Here is a 19,745-nt window from a genome sequence, read left to right as displayed (position 1 = left end):
CTTATGAACTTAATACTCTAGATGCATGCTGGATAGCGGTCGATGTGTGGAGTAATAGTAGTAGATGCAAAATCGTTTCGGTCTACTTGTCGCGGACGTGATGCCTATATACATGATCATGCCTAGATATTCTCATAATTATTCTCTTTTCTATCAATTGCTCGACAATAATTTGTTTACCCACCATAATACTTATGCTATCTCGAGAGAAGCCACTAGTGAAACATATGGCCCCCGGGTCTATTCTCCATCATATAAGTTTCCCATCTACTTTATTTTGCTATCTTTTACTTTCAATCTATATCATAAAAATACCAAAAATATTTATCTTATTATTATTATTATCTCTATCAGATCTCACTCTTGCAAGTGGCCGTGAAGGGATTGGCAACCCCTTTATCGCGTTGGTTGCGAGGTTCTTATTTGTTTGTGTAGGTACGAGGTGACTCGCGCGTGGTCTCCTACTGGATTGATACCTTGGTTCTCAAAAGCTGGGGGAAATACTTACGCTGCTTTATTGCATCACCCTTTCCTCTTTAAGGGAAAACCAACGCAGTTCTCAAGAGGTAGCAAGTCTAGGGCCTAGGAGCTTCTGGCAGAGGCAAACAGGTAGGCGGCGCAGAGGGAGAGGGAGTTGGAGGAGAGGACGGCTAGTCTGTTGGAGGCGGAGAAGAACCCGAACGACGCGTCTCACCGGACCCTATATGAGCTCCTCGTGGTAAGTTTCTCTTGCATATTAGCCACATCATGCACGTAATGTTCGTTTCATTACTAACTAATATGACTGACTTGTGGAAACAAAATGTGCAGTCCGTGTGTGAGAAAAACGGCCATTCCCCTCCATCGATGCCCCAAATTTCTATAGCAGACACGGTGAGTTTCACTTGAATGGTCATTAGTTACTAGTATTCACATTTTCAGTTGCATCATGCTAATGAGACATTGCAAATGATCTTTGGTGCAGCATGCCTCCCAACAAGCATCGACCGATCCTTCTCCGTCTCGCACTGGCGCATCCCCGACCCCGACCGGTCCTTCTCTGTGTGGCACTGGCGCAAACCCGACCGGTCCTTCACCTCTGTGATGACGGTAAGTTTTCTCTAGTGTTTTGCTTACGAAATGCATAAAGACCTAGAATTAACTTTATTTCCTCCAAAATGCTTACCATAATGACCTAGACTTAGCTTATCTTCCTCCAAAATGATATAATTAGCTTACTTAGCTCCAAAATGATCTATACTTAGCTTTGTTTCCTCCGAAATGACCTAAGGTAGCTCTAATATGATAAGTTATCTCTAATATGCTTAGTTACCTAGGTTTGCTCAACAATTAGCGTACTTAGGTTTGAAATGGCATAACAATCTTGGTAACATCATATATGTCATATAGTTAGCTTATTTTCCTCAAAAATGACATAATAAGCCTAATTAGCTCCAAAATGATCAATTTTACCTAAGTTAGCTCCAAAATGACCTAAGTTAGCTCTAAGTTAGCTCTAAAATGCTAAATTAGCTCTAATATGCTTAGTTACCCGGGTTAGCTCAATAGAGACCTGTAATTAGCTTACTTATGTCAAAAATGGCATAATATGCTTAGTTAACTCAAAAATGGCGTAATTAGCTAGGTTAGCTCCAAAATGACCAAGTTTACCTAGGTTAGCTCCAATATGATCCATTTTATCCAAGTTAGTTATAAAATGACCTGTTTACCTAGCTTAGGTCTAAAATGACCTACACACTTAGCATTTTTACCTAGCTTAGATAAAAAAGGCATTTTCCTACCTTAGTTAGAAGAAGAAGATAAAGAAGAGGAGAGGAGAAAAAAAAGAGAAGATAAATTCTTCTGCTTCTTCTTCTTCTTCTTCTTTTTCTAGCTAGTCTTCTTCTTCTTATAACTTTCATCTTTCCTAATTTGCAGATTTGCTTTAGATGAGGAAGCTTGCATTGACGGAGTGTACTCTTCTCCTTGTGCTTCCTTTTGGATATGTTGATATGTTGGATATGTTGTTGGAAACTTGTTTTGGATATGTATGTATGGATATGTTGTTGGAAACCATAGTATATGTTGTTGAAAACTTGTATGTTGGATATGTTCAATGGAAACTTATTGTTGGTATGCTTGTTGAAATTATTTTCAGATGTGTGTATGTGTATATATATATCTGAAATTCTGTCAAATTGAATGAATTTAAGAAAAAATAGAAAGAAAAAAAACAGAGGCTATACAGGTACTTTGTCGTCTGCTGGCAGACGAGAAAGAGCTTTGCCATCAGCCAGCAGAGGGCAAAGCTGCCACGTGGCAGCTGCCTATGCAACCTGGGGCGCTGGTCTGGCCTATATGGTTGCTTTGCCGTCTGCTAGAAAACGGCAAAGATGCAGTCTTTGTCGTCTGCCAGTAGATGGCATAGCATGCCACGTGGTAGCTACCTGGGTTGGCCTATATGGGCACTTTGTCGTCTGCTGGTAGAAAGCAAAGATGCAAAGGTCTTTGCAGTTTTCCAGCAGACGGCAAAGCACGCCGTTAACCCCCTAATGGACCTAACCTGCCACGTGTGCCGTCTAGGCTCTTTGCGGACGACAAAGACCATTTCCTCTTTGTCGTCCGCCAGTAGACGGCAAAGAACCCTTTGCCGTAGCTTATTCAGCCGGACCTATTGCCATCTGCTGGCGGACGGCAAGGCCTTTGTCGTTCGTCGGGTATGCCTTTACCGTCAGCCATGGCTGATGGCAAAGTGCCTGATTCCTTTGGTGTTTACTGGTCTCCCAGTAGTCGGCTCTGAGACGATGCCCCCAAGGAGGAGAAAGACGCGATGACGCTTCCATCACCCAATCCAGCTGAGCCAGCAGAGAAGGAGGAGCACACCTCCAAGATGAATATTCCAAGAAAGGTCAGGAACCTGCGGGCGCCGCCGTCGTCAGCTCTGACGAAGATCAGAACAAGGATTACTCCCGGAGTTGCATCGACCACCTACCGCCACTGACCACTGCCCATCCAGCCACCACCATCCTAGCTAAGGTTGATCTCACTTTGGTCGCGGGGTCCCACGATCCACCGCGCCCAGACACGCACCACCCCCTGGTCATAGCCGCCAACCACCACCGCAACACTGCCGTGACCACCACCTGCATCGCAAGAAGCAGCAACCAGAACGGAGCACCAGCGCGCCAGATCCAGATCGAGCCCCACCCTCTTCCCACAACCAACGCAAAGCTCCACATGTCGGCCGCCATCCGCCGCTCGCCGCCGCCAAGGAATCGATGGGGAGAAGAGGCCTCGCCGCCACTGGATCCGCGCGAGCTTTGCCCAGCGGAGCCCACCGACAATGGCGAGGCGAGGGGACGAGTGGGGGATGAGGGATGCGGATGATGGGGCTAAGCTGACGCCCATGTCGCCCTGGGGAGGGAGCGACGCGAGGGCCAGGGAAAAAGTTTAATGGTGTATGCTTTTTATCTAACAAACAAGGGCTCGTGGTATTCAAGGGCTAAAAACTATGTAGAAGATCAGCCCATTTTTTGAACCATGAAGTGTGTGCGGTTGCCATTGCTTGCCACTGCAAATTTCTCCGTAAAATCCCAGATCAGCAGCAGCTTGGTGCGGTAAAATTTTACCGAAAATCCTACATCTACTAACAGCTATGAAGGCTTTACTTAAAATTCCTAACTAACTAACTCTCTTCCCCCTTGATTTTCAGGGGTGGGCCCCTTCCTCCCTTTATATCCAATTAGAAGTTACCATGTGGCTAATCACGTAATACTATGTAAAATCCTTCGTAGATGTAGCATTGTTTAAATTTTACTCCCTAAAATAGTGATCTAAATGCTTTTATATCTCTTTACACAGGGATGAGCGTGGCATTTCAGACCAAAATTGACCCGCTGAAAACTTGAAATCGGCGCACGGCTCCTTGCCTGGGAAGCACCCGTGACGCCACTCTGTCAGGTATCTCATCTTCTCGAGTCAAATCTTGCAAGAGAAGGTGAGTGAACATTTTCGACGCAACAGTGGCTGATGTTTACGTATAAAAGGCCTAGGCCAAAGCGCTCCTACGGTTAAAGGGAGTGTCTAGGTCTCAGTCGGCTGACGTCATCGCATGCAGATTAGGCCTGTTAAGTAGCTCTGTTTCTGCTGGGTTGAAACGGCTTAGCACCTGGGCTTATTTTGTTTTCCCCCTGTTTGTTTGTTTGTTACTTTGGGCTGGGCTTCTCACATTTTTTGTCGTGGTTGAGGCTGGACCAACAAGCTGCTACTGTTGTATGGGCTTTTCTGCTGGGTTTTTGCTGTTTGTCAGGCCTGTTGTACCTGTGTCCCCATCTGAGGGAGTCCTGGATTAGGGGGTGTTCGGGTAGCCAGACTATACCTTCAGCTGGACTCCGGGACTATGAAGATACAAGATTGAAGACTTCGTCCCGTGTCCGGATGGGACTTCCCTTGGCGTGGAAGGCAAGCTTGGCGATGCGGATATTCAAGATCTCCTACCATTGTAACCGACTTTGTGTAACCCTAACCCTCTCCGGTGTCTATATAAACCGGAGGGTTTTAGTCCATAGGACAACTTCATCATACAACAATCATATCATAGGCTAGCTTTTAGGGTTTAGCCTCCTTGATCTCATGGTAGATCTACTCTTGTACTACCCATATTATCAATATTAATCAAGCAGGACGTAGGGTTTTACCTCCATCAAGAGGGCCCGAACCTGGGTAAAACATCGTGTCCCTTGCCTCCTGTTACCATCCGGCCTAGACGCACAGTTCGGGACCCCCTACCCGAGATCCGCCGGTTTTGACACCGACATTGGTGCTTTCATTGAGAGTTCCTCTGTGTCGCCGCTATTAGGCCCGATGGCTCCTTCGATCATCAACAACGATGCAGTCCAGGGTGAGACTTTTCTCCCCGGACAGATCTTCGTCTTCAGCGGCTTCGCACTGCGGGCCAATTCGCTTGGCCACCTTGAGCAGATCAAAAGCTATGCCCCTGGCCATCAGGTCAGGTTTGGAAGCCTAAACTACACGGCTGACATCCGCGGGGACTTGATCTTCGATGGTTTCGAGCCATAGCCAAGCGCGCCGCACTGTCTCGATGGGCATGATATAGCTCTGCCGCCGAACAGCGCCTTGGAGGCCGCACACGCATCGGTTCCGACCATTGATTCGGAGCCAACTGCGCCGATCGAGGATCAGCGGTTGGACGCTGCCTCAGGGGTTGCGATCTCAGAGGCGATCGAGCCGAATTCCAGCCCCGCACTCTGCATGGCCCGTGACTCCGAGGAGCCGGATTCCTCTACGAACTCCGAGCCCCCCGCACCCCTGCTGATCGAATCCGATTGGGAGTCGATAATGGAGTTCACCGCCGCGGACATCTTTCAGCACTCGCCCTTCGGCGACATCCTGAATTCTCTAAAGTCTCTCTCTTTATCAGGAGAGCCCTGGCCGGACTACGGTCAGCAAGGTTGGGATATGGACGATGAAGAAATTCAAAACCCACCCACCACCCACTTCGTAGCCACTGTCGACGACTTAACCGACATGCTTGACTTCGACTCCGAAGACATCAACGGCATGGACGACGATGCAGGAGACGAACAAGAACCAGCACCAGTAGGGCGCTGGAAGGCCACCTTGTCATATGAAATATATATGGTGGACACTCCAGAGGATGGAGATGGCGAGGGAACAGCGGGGGACGATACCTCTAAGAAACAGCCCAAGCGCCGGCGTCAGCGGCGCCGCTCTAAATCCCGCCAAAGCAAAAACGGTGATTCTGGCACGGGAGATAATACTACTCCGGATAGCGTCGAAGAACACCCCCTCCAGCAAGATTCAGCACAGGAGGACAGAGAAGCCAGCCCTCACGAAAGGGCGGCGGACCAAGAGGTTGAGGACGATAATTATACGCCTCCCTCCGAAGACGAGGCAAGCCTCGACGACGACGAGTTTGTCATGCCAGATGATCTCGCCGAACAAGAGCGTTTTAAACGCAGGCTTATGGCCATGGCAAGCAGCCTCAAGAAAAAGCAGCAACAGCTTAGAGCTGATCAGGATTTGCTAGCTGACAGATGGACTGAAGTCCTTGCGGCCGAAGAGTATGAACTCGAACGCCCCTCCAAGAGTTACCCAAAGCGCAGGCTGCTACCCTGACTAGAGGAGGAAGCACCTACATCACCAGCGCATGACATGGCCGACCGGCCACCTCGTGGCCGCGACAGAGAGGCCTCTTGGCCCTCCACTCAAGCCATGCCCCGATGCCGCGTCAAGCATACTAAGGCACGGAAAAATGTGCCCGACCTGCGCGACATACTGGAGGACAAGGCAAGGCAAACAAGATCGATCTACGGATCACGCAGGCACCCCACAGCACGTGACGGTGATCGTCACTCCGGATGCAATAAATCCGGTCGGGCTAAACTCAACAGACAACGCTCCTTCGAGCTGCGCCATGATACAGCCCAATACAGAGGCGCCGCACACCCACTATGCTTCACAGATGAAGTAATGGATCATAAAATCCCTGAGGGCTTCAAACCCGTAAACATCGAATCGTACGATGGCACAACAGATCCTACGGTATGGATCGAGGATTATCTCCTTCATATCCACATGGCCCGCGGTGATGATCTACACGCCATCAAATACCTCCCACTCAAACTTAAGTGACCGGCCCGGCATTGGCTTAACAGCTTGCCAGCAGACTCAATCGGTTCTTGGGAGGACCTGGAAGCCGCCTTCCTTGAAAACTTCCAGGGCACTTATGTGCGACCACCGGACGCCGATGACCTAAGCCACATAATTCAGCAGCCAGAGGAATCGGCCAGGCAATTCTGGACACGGTTCCTAACAAAGAAAAACCAGATAGTCGACTGTCCGGACATAGAGGCCTTAGCGGCCTTCAAGCATAATATCTGTGACGAGTGGCTTGCCCGGCACCTGGGACAGAAAAAGCCGAAATCTATGGCAGCCCTCACAACACTCATGACCCGCTTTTGCGCGGGAGAAGACAGCTGGCTAGCTCGCAGCAACAATTTAACCAAGAACCCTGGTAATTCGAATACCAAGGACAAAAGCGACAGGTCACGTCAGAACAAACAAAAGCGCCGTGTTAACAGCGACAGCAACAAGGATACGGCAGTTAATGCCGGATTCCGAGCCTACAAATCCGGTCAATGGAAAAAGCCATTCAAAAGAAATACTCAGGGCCCGTCCAGTTTGGACCGAATACTCGACCGCTTGTGCCAGATACATGGCACCCCCGAAAAGCCAACCAATCACACCAACAGGGATTGTTGGGTGTTCAAGCAGGCAGGCAAGTTAAGAGCCGAAAACAAAGACAAGGGGCTATATAGCGACAACGAGGAGGAGCCCAGGCCACCGAACAACGGTGGACAGAAGGGATTTCCCCCGCAAGTGCGGACGGTGAACATGATATACGCAACCCACATCCCCAAGAGGGAGCGGAAGCGTGCGTTACGGGACGTATATGCTATGGAGCCAGTCGCCCCAAAGTTCAACCAATGGTCCTCCTGCCCGATCACCTTTGATCGAAGGGACCACCCCACTAGCATCCATCACGGCGGCTTCGCCGCATTGGTTCTAGACCCAATCATTGACGAATTTCATCTCACAAGAGTCCTCATGGACGACGGCAGCAGCCTGAACCTGCTTTACCAGGATACAGTGCGAAAAATGGGCATAGATCCCTCGAGGATCAAGCCCACCAAAACGACCTTTAAAGGCGTCATACCAGGTGTAGAAGCCAACTGTACAGGCTCAGTCACACTAGAAGTGGTCTTCGGATCTCCGGATAACTTCCGAAGTGAGGAGTTAATCTTCGACATAGTCCCGTTTCGTAGTGGCTATCACGCACTGCTCCGGCGAAATGCATTCACAAAATTCAACGCGGTACCGCACTATGCATACCTAAAGCTCAAGATGCTAGGCCCTAGAGGAGTAATCACGGTCAATGGGAACACCGAACGCTCCCTCCGAATGGAGGAGCACATGGCAGCGCTCGTAGCAGAAGTACAAAGCAGCCTCTCTAGGCAGTTCTCCAGTTCGGCCTTCAAAAAGCCAGACACTGTCAAGCGTGCCCAGAGTACCCTACAACAAGACCGCCTGGCACGTTCTGAGCTAGCATAGCAATGCGGCCCCAACCCTAGCCCTTGTGATATAGCGAAACCAGTGCTTCGCGTACATAACTACGCTCTTGAAATACCATGGGCACAGGGGAAGGGGCACTATCACGGCACGCCCGAAATACGGCTTAAACCACACCAGGGGCTAATGGATTCCTTTTTTTCTTTTTTCTCTTACTCTCAGGACTCCATACTTCAGATGACCCGTTCGGCAATTCAACTGCCACACAAACGATGCAAGATCCAGGAAAGCAGACAAGCCACGCCGCATTATGGAACTCCCAGGTGGTCTCTATTGCGAGCAGTATACCTGTTTTTAATACAATTCCGCGGCCTGCCCTTGGCCAGGACATGTTAAATAGTCCAATTTCTTTTGCTTATCGCACTATTTGTATCGTTCCGCTTTCATAGCAGCCTTTCTATAAACAATGCATAGCTTTTTATCTATTTTTTGCATTATCCTCTTTTTATATATATGTTTATCAATAACATGTTGCATCCGTACACTATGGTACGGCAAAAATACGCCAGGGGCTTCAGTACCCATCAATATGGCATGAGAAGTCCGTACACTTTCACAAGTGCGGCACCCCGAACTTATAGCACTATATGCATCGGCTCCGAATCATGATTTGGGTCAATAGTTGGGTTTGCCCGGCTCCTATGTTTTGGTGCCTTACGTTGCGCTATATCGGCTAAGGTAGCACTAGGAGAACTACTGCGATTGTGCCCCAGTTGAGCTGGGTCGAGCACCTCAGTAGAGAAAGCTAAAACTGACTGTCATGATGAGGCGAGAGACCGGTCGCTGTTCGAGAGGTTTTTCGAGTCCTTAAAGACTTATGCCGCTTCGAGCGAGGAACCGGCTTTGTCCGGCCAAGGCGTGGATAGCGCCCCGAACTCGGTCTTCCGAATACTAGGGGCTTCGCCGAAATTTAAAATTATAGAGTTCTATGGCTAAGTGAGAGTGTTCAAGCATTATAGTCCGAGTGCCTTGTTCGTTGTGCTGAGCGCCTCCCTCGACGGACCCAATCATGGGAAAAAGAGCGCTCAGGTTTATCCCGAACACCCCAGCACTAGTGGCATGGGGGCAGAAGCCGACGACTGGCCATCTCTCATTTTTTTATAAACGGCCGCACAGAAAGTAATATTTTAAATTCAAGCATTGCTTAGCGCATATGAACAAGTTTTTAGCACACAGGATAACACGAGCGAGTTCATTCAAAAATTACATCCTTGGTGCATTCATCCGCCATAAGGCGGGCACCGGCCAGAACATCCTTGTAATAGTTCTCGGGTTTGCGATGCTCCTTTCCCGGCGGCGGCCCGACCCTCACAAGCTTCTCACCGTCCAGCTTACCCCAGTGCACCTTTGCACGGGCAAGGGCCCTACGAGCACCTTCGATGCAGACGGAGCGCTTGATGACCTCGAGCCTTGGACAAGCCTCCACCAGCCGCTGCACCAGTCCGAAGTAGCTCCCAGGCAGGGCCTCTCTAGGCCACAGCCGAACTATGAAGCCCTTTAGGGCCTGTTCGGCCACCTTGTGGAGCTCGACCAGCTGCTTCAGCTGGTCGCTCAAGGGCACAGGGTGTCCGGCCTCAGCGTACTGAGACCAGAACACCTTCTCCGTCGAGCTGCCTTCCTCGGCTCGGTAGAATGCGGCGGCATCGGATACGCTGCGGGGAAGATCTGCAAATGCCCCAGGAGAGCTCCGGATTCGGGTAAGTAACAAGTAGTTTACTTTTATATGTCTGCTTTTCATAGAGACTGCCTTACCCGCCGCTATCTTTTTCACCGCATACAATTCCTGGAGGGCCTTCTGGGCTTCGGCCTTGGCAGATTTGGCAGTTTTAAGGGCCGCAGCAAGCTCGGACGCTCGCGTCTTCGAGTCGAGCTCCAAACTCTCATGTTTTTTCATGAGAGCCTGAAGCTCTTGCTGCACCTCGCCGACCTGCGCCTCAAATTTCTCCCGCTCGGTGCGCTCCGTGGCTGCTCTCTTCTTGGCCTCGGACAGCGCCTGCTTGAGGGTCGCCACCTCAGTTGTGGCCCCTACAATAAGCAGTATACTCCTGTCATTTTTTTGCAATTGCATCTTCTTATAGCCATTTTTTCTATAAGGTATCTCTTACCTTCTTTCTCCTCGAGCTGCCGTTTGGCAAGGCCGAGCTCTTGCTTGGTCCGCTCGAGGCCCTGCTTCAAGGCACCCACCTCCGCAGTCAGTGCGGCGGTGGCCAGCAGCGAAGCCTGCATACGTATATTGACTCCTTTTTAGTTAGACTCCTGCGATATTTAATAGATCCTCTATTCGGCTTTTCTTTCCGAACGCCAAATAGAGCATCAGGGGCTACTGTCTATGCGGTAATATTTTTACATATTTCTACTTACCTCGAAGCCTGTTAGAAGGCTAGCACAAGCTTTAGTAAGTCCGCTTTTGGCAGACCGAACCTACTGGACCACCGTACTCATGATGGTACGGTGCTCCTCGTCGATGGAGGCGCCCTTAAGCACCACCAGCAGATTTTCCGGCGCCTCCGGTTGGACGGAGGACGCCGGCTCAATAGGCTTGCTCCTCTTGGCAGGAGTTCACCTGCCGTGGTCCGGAACCGTTGATGATTCCGGCGCGGTGTCCGGCTTAAAGCCGGACTTGGAGCCCTGGGGGGTCTTGTCCCCTTTACTCCTGGAGTCCGGGAGGTCGCCTCGCGGCTCCTCCTGGACCACCTCCTCTTGCCCCGGAGCTTGTCGCGACGCCACTTCGGCGTCATCCGCAGCACAGGGGGAGGCAGCGGGCGGAACTAAATTCACGTCTGATGAATCCAGGGAGCCGCTCCACGACTTGTCGAGCCCGTCCTTGGGCGGGATGCATGATTATATTTGACATTAGGGAAAGCTGCGCAACAAAAGGAATATCATGAGTTACTCTGGTATCTGAACACTTACGATTTCGCCGGACGCTTGGCCTTGTCCGGCCACTCCTCTTCGTCCTCGTCGGCGTCGGGGGCGTAGTCCGGCGAAGGGGTTTTCCTCTTCTTGGACCCTTCGGCCTCCCCTACTAGGGCGGCCTTCCTCTTCTTTCCTCCCCCCGCTGGAGGGGGAGAGGTCTCTTCTTCCTCCTCCTCGTCTTCATGGGAGGAGTGCGTCTCGGACTCATCGGACGACGAGTCTGACACCACCATATGCCGGGAACTCTTTCGAGTCTCCGTGGCCTTCTTCTTCTTGGCCTTCTTCTCTGGCACCACATAAGGTGCCGGAACCAGCAGCTTCACTAGGAGAGCAGGGGCTGGGTCTTCGGGCAAGGGAGCCGGACAGTTAATCAGTCCGGACTTCGCCTGCCAATCCTGTCAAGGGTGAGGGAGTTTAGATCCTGCATAGAGTCAAACTATGAAGAAAACTTAACATCCTATAAAAGATGAAAATATTTTACCTCGCCAGCAGGACACTGCGATCTGAATCTGCGGTCTTCAGAGGCGGATGTGGGAGCCTCGGCGCCTTTGGTTAGCCCCTTCCAAACATCTTCGTACATCGTGTCAAAGAGCCTGCTCAGACTTCGGTGCTGCGCCGGGTTGAACTCCGACAAATTGAAGTCCCATTCTTGACACGGAAGGATCCGGCGGACGAGCATGACCTGGACTACGTTGACAAGCTTGAGCTACTTGTTCACCAGGGACTGGATGCATTTTTGCAGTCCGGTCACCTCTTCTTCATCGCCCCACGACAAGCCCGTCTCCTTCCAGGACGTGAGCCGCGTAGGGGGTCCGGATCGGAATTCAGGGGCTGCGATCCACTTCGGATCGCGTGGCTCGGTGATGTAAAACCACCCTGATTGCCACCCCTTCAAGGTCTCCACAAAGGAGCCCTCGAGCCATAGGACGTTGGCTATTTTGCCTGCCATGGCACCTCCGCACTCCGCCTGGTTGCCGCGCACCACCTTTGGCTTGACGTTGAAGGTCTTGAGCCAGAGGCCGAAATGGGGGCGGATGCAGAGGAAAGCCTCGCACACGACGATAAACGCCAAGATATTCAGGATGAAGTTCGGGGCCAGATCGTGGAAATCTAGGCCATAGTAGAACATGAGCCCGCGGACAAATGGGTGGAGAGGAAAACCCAGTCCGCGGAGGAAGTGGGGAAGAAATACTACCCTCTCATGGGGCCTTGGGGTGGGGAGAAGCTGCCCCTCCTCAGGAAGCCGGTGCGCGATGTCTTTGGACAGGTATCCGGCCTTCCTTAGCCTTTTGACATGGCCCTCCATAACGGAGGAGACCATCCACTTGCCTCCCGCTCCGGACATTGTTGGAGAAGGTTGAGGTAGGAAGTGCGGGCTTGGGCGCTGGAGCTCGGGTGCGCAGAAGATGGATAGGCAAAGGAGGAAGAAGGCATAGGTAAAAAGGTGGATCCTTATCCCCTTATATGAGCGGATGCGACTATGCGTCCCCACCAGCCTAGTAAAACTCGCTTTCCTCCCAAGCGCCGTGATAAATAGCGCGGTTGGGTTACCCACGTCCGTATTGATGAGAATCCCGTAAATGGGGGACACGACTCTGCTTTGACAAGACGTGCCAAGGAAACTGCCTCGCAAAACACGCTGAGGTGGAAAAGTGAAAATGATTCGAATAAAGGCTTGGCCGTAGTGTGATGTCATGCTGCGGAATACGTTAGCAGATTAGATTTGTGTTAATATTATTCTCTTTGTGGCAATACGTGGAAACTTATTTTGCAGAGCTGGACACTATTCTTGGTGTTTACAAACTTTTATGAAGAATTTGGAGGAGGAACCCGCCTTGCAATGCCGAAGACAATCTACGCGCCGGACTCGTCGTCATTAAAGCCTGGTTCAGGGGCTACTGAGGGAGTCCTGGATTAGGGGGTGTTCGGGTAGCCGGACTATACCTTCAGCCGGACTCCAGGACTATGAAGATACAAGATTGAAGACTTTGTCCCGTGTCCGGATGGGACTTTCCTTGGTGTGGAAGGCAAGCTTGGCGATGCGGATATTCAAGATCTCCTACCATTGTAACCGACTTTGTGTAACCCTAACCCTCTCCGGTGTCTACATAAACCGGAGGGTTTTAGTCCGTAGGACAACTTCATCATACAACAATCATACCATAGGCTAGCTTTTAGGGTTTAGCCTCCTCGATCTCATGGTAGATCTACTCTTGTACTACCCATATTATCAATATTAATCAAGCAGGACGTAGGGTTTTACCTCCATCAAGAGGGCCCGAACCTGGGTAAAACATCGTGTCCCTTGCCTCCTGTTACCATCCGGCCTAGACGCACAGTTCGGGACCCCCTACCTGAGATCCGCCGGTTTTGACACCCACACCATCCCTGGACGCACCAAACACACAAACAAAAAAAGCAGAAAGCCCATGTGTAGCTAAAATACAGGAAAACTTTTGCTCCTCTATCAAAACCCTGAACCCCCACCCTCCCACCCTGAGAGAACACACCAGTCCTCACCCCTCCCATCTTTCCCCTCCTTCCTCCCCGTCCCTGCCTCCCCTACCCAACCCTAGTGTAGCTGGCGGCTGTTCTTGGACATGAAAGAAGCAGATGATGAAGATAAGAATAGGTATAAGGGGAAACAAACTCACCAGGGTGAGTTTGTGCGTCCATGGATCCATCTGCAGCTCCTTTCTTTTTCAATTCTCCTGATCTTATTCCCTTCTTCTTTTTGGATCTGAAAACCTTCTGATTTCTTCTTCTCCCTTTGTTTTTCTATAGCAATTTTGGAGCGGTATGGAAATTTCCTGATGGGCACGCAGGTTTGTCTCTGAGATAACTTCATGGGAGGAAAACTCCATCTTTGTCTCACATTTTGTTCAAAGTTTCTCTGAAGAAAAAAAAATGAAGAAGAAAAGTGTAGTATATTACAAACATGTAGTATGTTAGAAGCATGGGTATTCAGTGGTTTGATGACATAAAGGATAATAATTTCCATGCTGCTACTATTTTTGTGTATGTCCAACACACATACAGTTCGGGACACACTGAAAAATAAACATGTAGTGCGCTTGTTTGTGGACAAAGAAAAGGTTGTATGCTTGTTTTGGACAGAGAAGTTGAAAATTTGCTGTTGTTGTTGACACTTTTTGAATATGATAAACTAATGAACATGGTTCTTTGCATGAGACAAAAAAAATAAAAACATATGTCATGGGAATTGATGTTGTACAGCTCCCTACAGAAACATGTATATGAGCTGTTTTGATTTCATGTTTCAGGGCAAAAAAACAAAATTACCTAGGTGTAAAAATTCAGCAAATTCTTATACATGCCCCCTCCCATGAACAAGTAGTGTCCCATGATTACCCCAGTACAAATACAGTGAAAACTGAACTTGTTTTCAAGATCTGCTACAGTGGGTTGTATAAGGAAAAGCATATAAAAGCATATATGCCCCTGCCCCCTCTGGATCTATACAGAAAAATGGAAATGTACAGTATATGTAACATCTTGTTTGCTGACTACAGAAGATAGAAAATGTATACCTCACAATTAATGATTCCTCTTCATTTTTGTAGGTGCCGGGTGAAACTATGGCACAAGGAACTCCAATCAGTCGTATACCAGTCCCGGTTGATCCAGTAACATCGGTTCATGTATGATCTATGTTTTTTTAAAGAACAACACCATTAGATTGTGAAAGAAAAAATACATCATTTTTTGGTGTGGCCTCAAAAAAAGAAAAGAACTTAGATCATTACTCTCTATGTGCAGTAGCCATACGTTGGTGCCCAATATGTGCAGCAGCAACAAGCTGGGACGCGACTCCATTTCAAACATCTTCAAGTCCATTTGCAACGCATGTATGTGCTTTCATGAAAAAAATGATAGCTTGTGCCCTCTTCAAGTCATGTGCTTTTCATGAAAAAACTTATTCTTCTGCTATGTTGCAAACACTTATAACTCTGAAAAGAAGATAAAAAGAGAAAAGAAAGTAACTTATACTATTACGAAATTCTAACATGCAAAAAGGTGAAATGATGCAGGAAATGAATTTTCTTGGAAGTGGTTACATGAGCTACACACAATTGTTGATGGCTGCTGATCAAGAGGTACTATAAGTGCCTTTATATTGTTGACTTTGACATGTATAGTGGAAACAAAAAAATGTTGAAAAATGTCAACAAATAAAATATAAACTATATAACATGTTTGTGGTCACAGGCTGGTATTGGTGGATCTCAACATTCTGGTCAACAACAAGATTCTGGTGGCAGGGGGTTTTGTGAGGTATGATTTCATTTACATATGTACATATCCGACTGCCCTTTCCCCCATGTGTGACAGAAAAATAACAAAAAAAATATGCTTACTCTCTTATTCTTGTTGTTGCTGATACAGAATGACGCATACATGATAACTGAGCGGTATGGGCGTTTGCAAGGACAAGATGAGGGGGGCGAGCCAACAGGGAGGCAGCAAGCGGGAAATGTAGATGTGGGGCAGAAGGTTTCCCTAGCTGGAGCTGGGATGGCAACACAGCTGAAACGCGCCAAGGTTGCAGCTACTAACCTAGATACAAAGAACAAGACAGCGATGATGGTGATTTTGACTTTGATGAAGGTGAGGATGACTTGGATGATGATTTGGATGATGAAGTTGCTGCTGGTTCAAGCCATGGACCTAGTTTCCCTGAGGACATGAGTCTTGATGGTGGTTTGGGTGATGATTCAGCAGCTGCTGGCTCCAGCCATGGCCCTAGTTTCACGGATGGCATGAGCTTCGATGATGTTTCAGACAATGGTAAACAAGCAGACGCACATGGAAAAAATAAGAATGTCTGTGATTGTGATGATCAACAGGAAGGTGGGCCAGTGCAACAAGAAAATGTTGAACACCTATCACAGGAGGACATACTCATGTTCATAGAAAGTGACAGTGTCTGTGCGGCTCAGGCTCAGACTTGCAGCCAAGAAGTACGGAGCCACCATGTGCCATATGTGGGCATGGTCTTTGATTCTTGTGATGGTGCCCATGCATTCTACAATGAGTATGCAGCCGTTTGTGGGTTTGCAATCAAGAAAGCAGGCAACTACCATGCAACTAAACCTGGTGGAAAGGCAATGTCCCGTTACACTTACAGGTGCAACTGCTCGGGTAAAGTTGTTGGTGAGGATGTGCTTGAAGAAAGGAAAAAACAGAGGCAGCTCAAGAAGCAAGAAGAAACAGGGATTCCCCCGCCTGAGAAGGCAAAAAGGAAGAGGAAAAACTTCATACAAATAACTGGGTGCCAGGCTAAAATGATTGCAACACTAAAAGGAGACAAATGGGTTGTCACGGTTGTTGACCTGGAGCACAACCACACCCTTAGCCCTCCAGACGAGAGCAAGTATCTCAGATCGCACAAGAAGATGATAGAGGAAGAGAAATTGTTTATCAGGATATTTAACTCTGTACAGATGCCCAATAGGAAGATTATGGCCATTCTTTCTTACCTGCGAGGGGGTGATGCACCATACACTAAGAAATATGTTAGCAATGTGAGGACGGCAATAAACAGAGAGAATGGCAAGGGAGATATGCTGCAGGTCCTTGAGTACTTTAGGAACAAACAAAAGGAAGATCCAAATTTCTACTATGCATTCAAAGTTGCTGACGAGGACATCAACAAGGTGTTGTGCATATTCTGGGAGGATGGCTACTCGAGAAAAATGTATGAGTTGTATGGTGATTGTTTGAGTTTTGACACGACATACAAGACAAATCGTTACAATATGCCGTTTGCACCGTTTGTTGGCATCACTAGACACGAGCTCAACTGCTTGTTTCCTTGTGCTATAGTGCACAACGAGACGGTGGACACATTTGAATGGCTTTTCGACACATTTCTGGACTGCATGCGTCGAAAAGCTCCTCTCACGGTCATTACTGACCAAGATGTGGCGATAAAGACCGCGGTTCCTGCTGTTTTCAAGGGTGTTGTTCATAGGTGTTGTCTCTTCCATGTAATGAAAAAGGTTCGGGAAAGATGTGTGAGAACCTTTTCAACACAACCAGACTTGTATGCTGACTTCAGCGACATCATGCATAGCTGCCTGACAGAGGCAGAGTTTGAGACATTGTGGCCACCGATGACGCAGAAGTATGGAGTAGAGAATGTCAAGTACTTCAGGTACATGTGGAAGTACAGGAAGTTGTTTGTCCCAGTCTATTTCAAGAAAAGCTTCTTCCCTTTCATCCACTCGACTGCCCAGAGTGAAGGGACAAATGCCATATTCAAGGACAATGTAGGCTCAACATTCAGTGTGATTACCTTTTTGCATGAGTATGAGCGGATATTGAAAGCGATGCAGGAGAATGAGAAGGAACAAGACTCTATTACCAGAACAACAAAGCCAACCTACTGGCTGGGCACTGAACTGGAATTGCAGGCTGCAGAGAAGTACAACAGAGCGATATTCTATAGATTTCAGAAAGTTATAAAGTTTGCAAGCCAGTTGCATGTGGAGGAGGTTGAGAAAAACACAAGGTACGAGGTGTACAAGACACGGATGCTCGCTGAGAAAGATTTTAGAATCCGGAGATATGTTGTCATTGTTGATATGCACAGAGAGGATTTTGCTTGCATTTGTGGAAAGTTTGAAAAGGATGGCGTTGTGTGCAGCCACATACTTAGGGTATTAACACACCTCAACTTGCCGGTGCTACCTGAGAAGTACTACATTGACAGATGGAGACCCAAGCAAAGAAAAGCTAGATGAGATGACTTTGGCAGAGGAACAGCAAAAAATGCAAGACAAGCATGTTGAGAGAGCTCCAGCCCCTACTATGGTCACGCCGCACCCTGATGGGTACGGGGAAATTCTAAAGGATCCTGATGTTATTGCTTCGAAGGGGCGTCCACAAGAGCGTTACAAGACATTTTTGGAGAAAATACAAGCAAAAAAACAAATTGGTTGCAGTCATTGTGGTCAGCATGACCATGTTTTTGCTTCGTGCACAAACAAACACATCTCCAGGTCCCAATTTCACGAGAAGACTACAGTCGGCAAGCAACCAACAGGTTTGCCTCAATCCACGCACTTTAAAAGGACTACTACTTAAAATCTCATCACTCTGCTCCTGTCATTTGTTTATACCTAAAGAACTAAGAAAAAAATCTTGTTGTCACAGGAGTCCCTGGTGCTTCAAAGGATAGTAGTAGGAAGAAACAAACAGGAGGGGGTCCAAAAGCAGGTGACAAACGGAGTGCACAGAAGGATACTACTAGTGCGCCTAGTGCCTCACAGGGGATGACTAGAAAGAAACAAACAGGAGGGAAGCAAAAAACAGGCAAGAAGCGGAGCGCACGAAAAGATACTACTGATGCATCTTGAAGAAAGAAAAGAGTTGAAAGTTCTTTAACAATAAGTACATTATAAGGAGAGAAGATGAAAATTGTTGCATGTTTCTCTTCCTCTTTTTTTTGCTTATGAACTGAAAACTCTGTTGCTGCACAAATGATGGGAAACAATGTGGATAAATTATCTTGTTGCTGTTGGTCTTGATCTTTATGAGTGTTTCCTTGCACTATGAGAAAAATCCAAAATGGGCATTGTTTCTCCTCCTTAAGTTCATAAGTTTTTGGTGCCTGCTGTATGATCTTTATTAGTAAAATGACAAAATGCAGTAAAACTGAAAACTATATGAACAAAACTTGCTACCCTAGCTGGGATTCTGAAAGATGACTTCATACTTTAATATGTTTGTAAGCAAAAAAATGAGTGCAGGAGTATACAGGAAAAACTCAAAAGATGAGCAAAAAGATTTTAGGTTGGATCTGAACCTAAAAATATAGAGATCTAGAAACTTAAAGATGACTGTTGTGCATTAAAATGAGTACAAAAAAGATATAAAAAGAGAGGGTGACCTTTGTGTCGTCATCTCCTTGGCCCTCTCCATCAGATGGAAAACACCAAAAAAGTATTGATGCCCACACGGGAAACATGAAAATTCATTTAAGCAAAATTTTGGAAAAGGTGCAAACATAAACACATGAGCAAAAACACTGTTATAGTTCCTGTGTTTCACCACATTACCGAGTGAAAAAGACCAAACTAGGGTAGAAGTACCTTCGGGAGCACATGTTTCCCAACCAAACAAAAAATAACAGAGGGGGCATATATATGCGTACAGCAACAAGAAAGGTGTCCATTCTCTGTTCATACAAAAAATAGAAAAACATCTCGAAAATGTTTAACAATTGCTAACTATGTGTTTGATACATCTCATCTTTCCTTTGATTTTGCTAATATGACTCTTGATATAGCTCCTCTTGTCATTGTGAGTGGTGTCTTTTAGGAGCTGTCAGCACTTTTTCATGTCTGCAAGGGAGGATAAAAACACAGGGGAAAACTTAATAAAATCCTGTCACAAACATAAAGCAAAGGAATCTAAAAAAACCTGAAAAAGCATATGGGGTTAACCTATAGGAGGAACTCCTTGACACGCTTCTTCTCGTCATCCAAAGTGTTGTAGTGGCTGAACATGAGATCAACAGCATATCGGATCCTTGCATCTGGGACATCTTTTGGTGAAAAAACTATAGGGGTTGGATTCCTTGGGCACCATCCCATTAGTTTCATAGTGAAAATGCCACAATCAATACTGAAAAGGACATACACACAAAAAAG

At 47.7% G+C, this 19,745-nt stretch overlaps 1 pseudogene; it reads left to right on the top strand.

Annotated features, from left to right (window-relative positions):
• The first annotated feature begins 846 nt into the window (after window positions 1–846).
• Window positions 847–18,177, top strand: LOC147979190 (protein FAR1-RELATED SEQUENCE 5-like; annotated as a pseudogene).
• Window positions 18,178–19,745: the final 1,568 nt, after the last annotated feature.

The sequence above is a fragment of the Triticum urartu genome, chromosome 3A (assembly GCF_056163025.1).
Source record: "Triticum urartu cultivar PI428250 chromosome 3A, HENAU_Tu73, whole genome shotgun sequence".
NCBI classification, from domain to species: Eukaryota; Viridiplantae; Streptophyta; class Magnoliopsida; order Poales; family Poaceae; genus Triticum; species Triticum urartu.
Note: the sequence above shows the minus strand (reverse complement) of the source record. Positions and strands in the feature narration are given on the sequence as shown.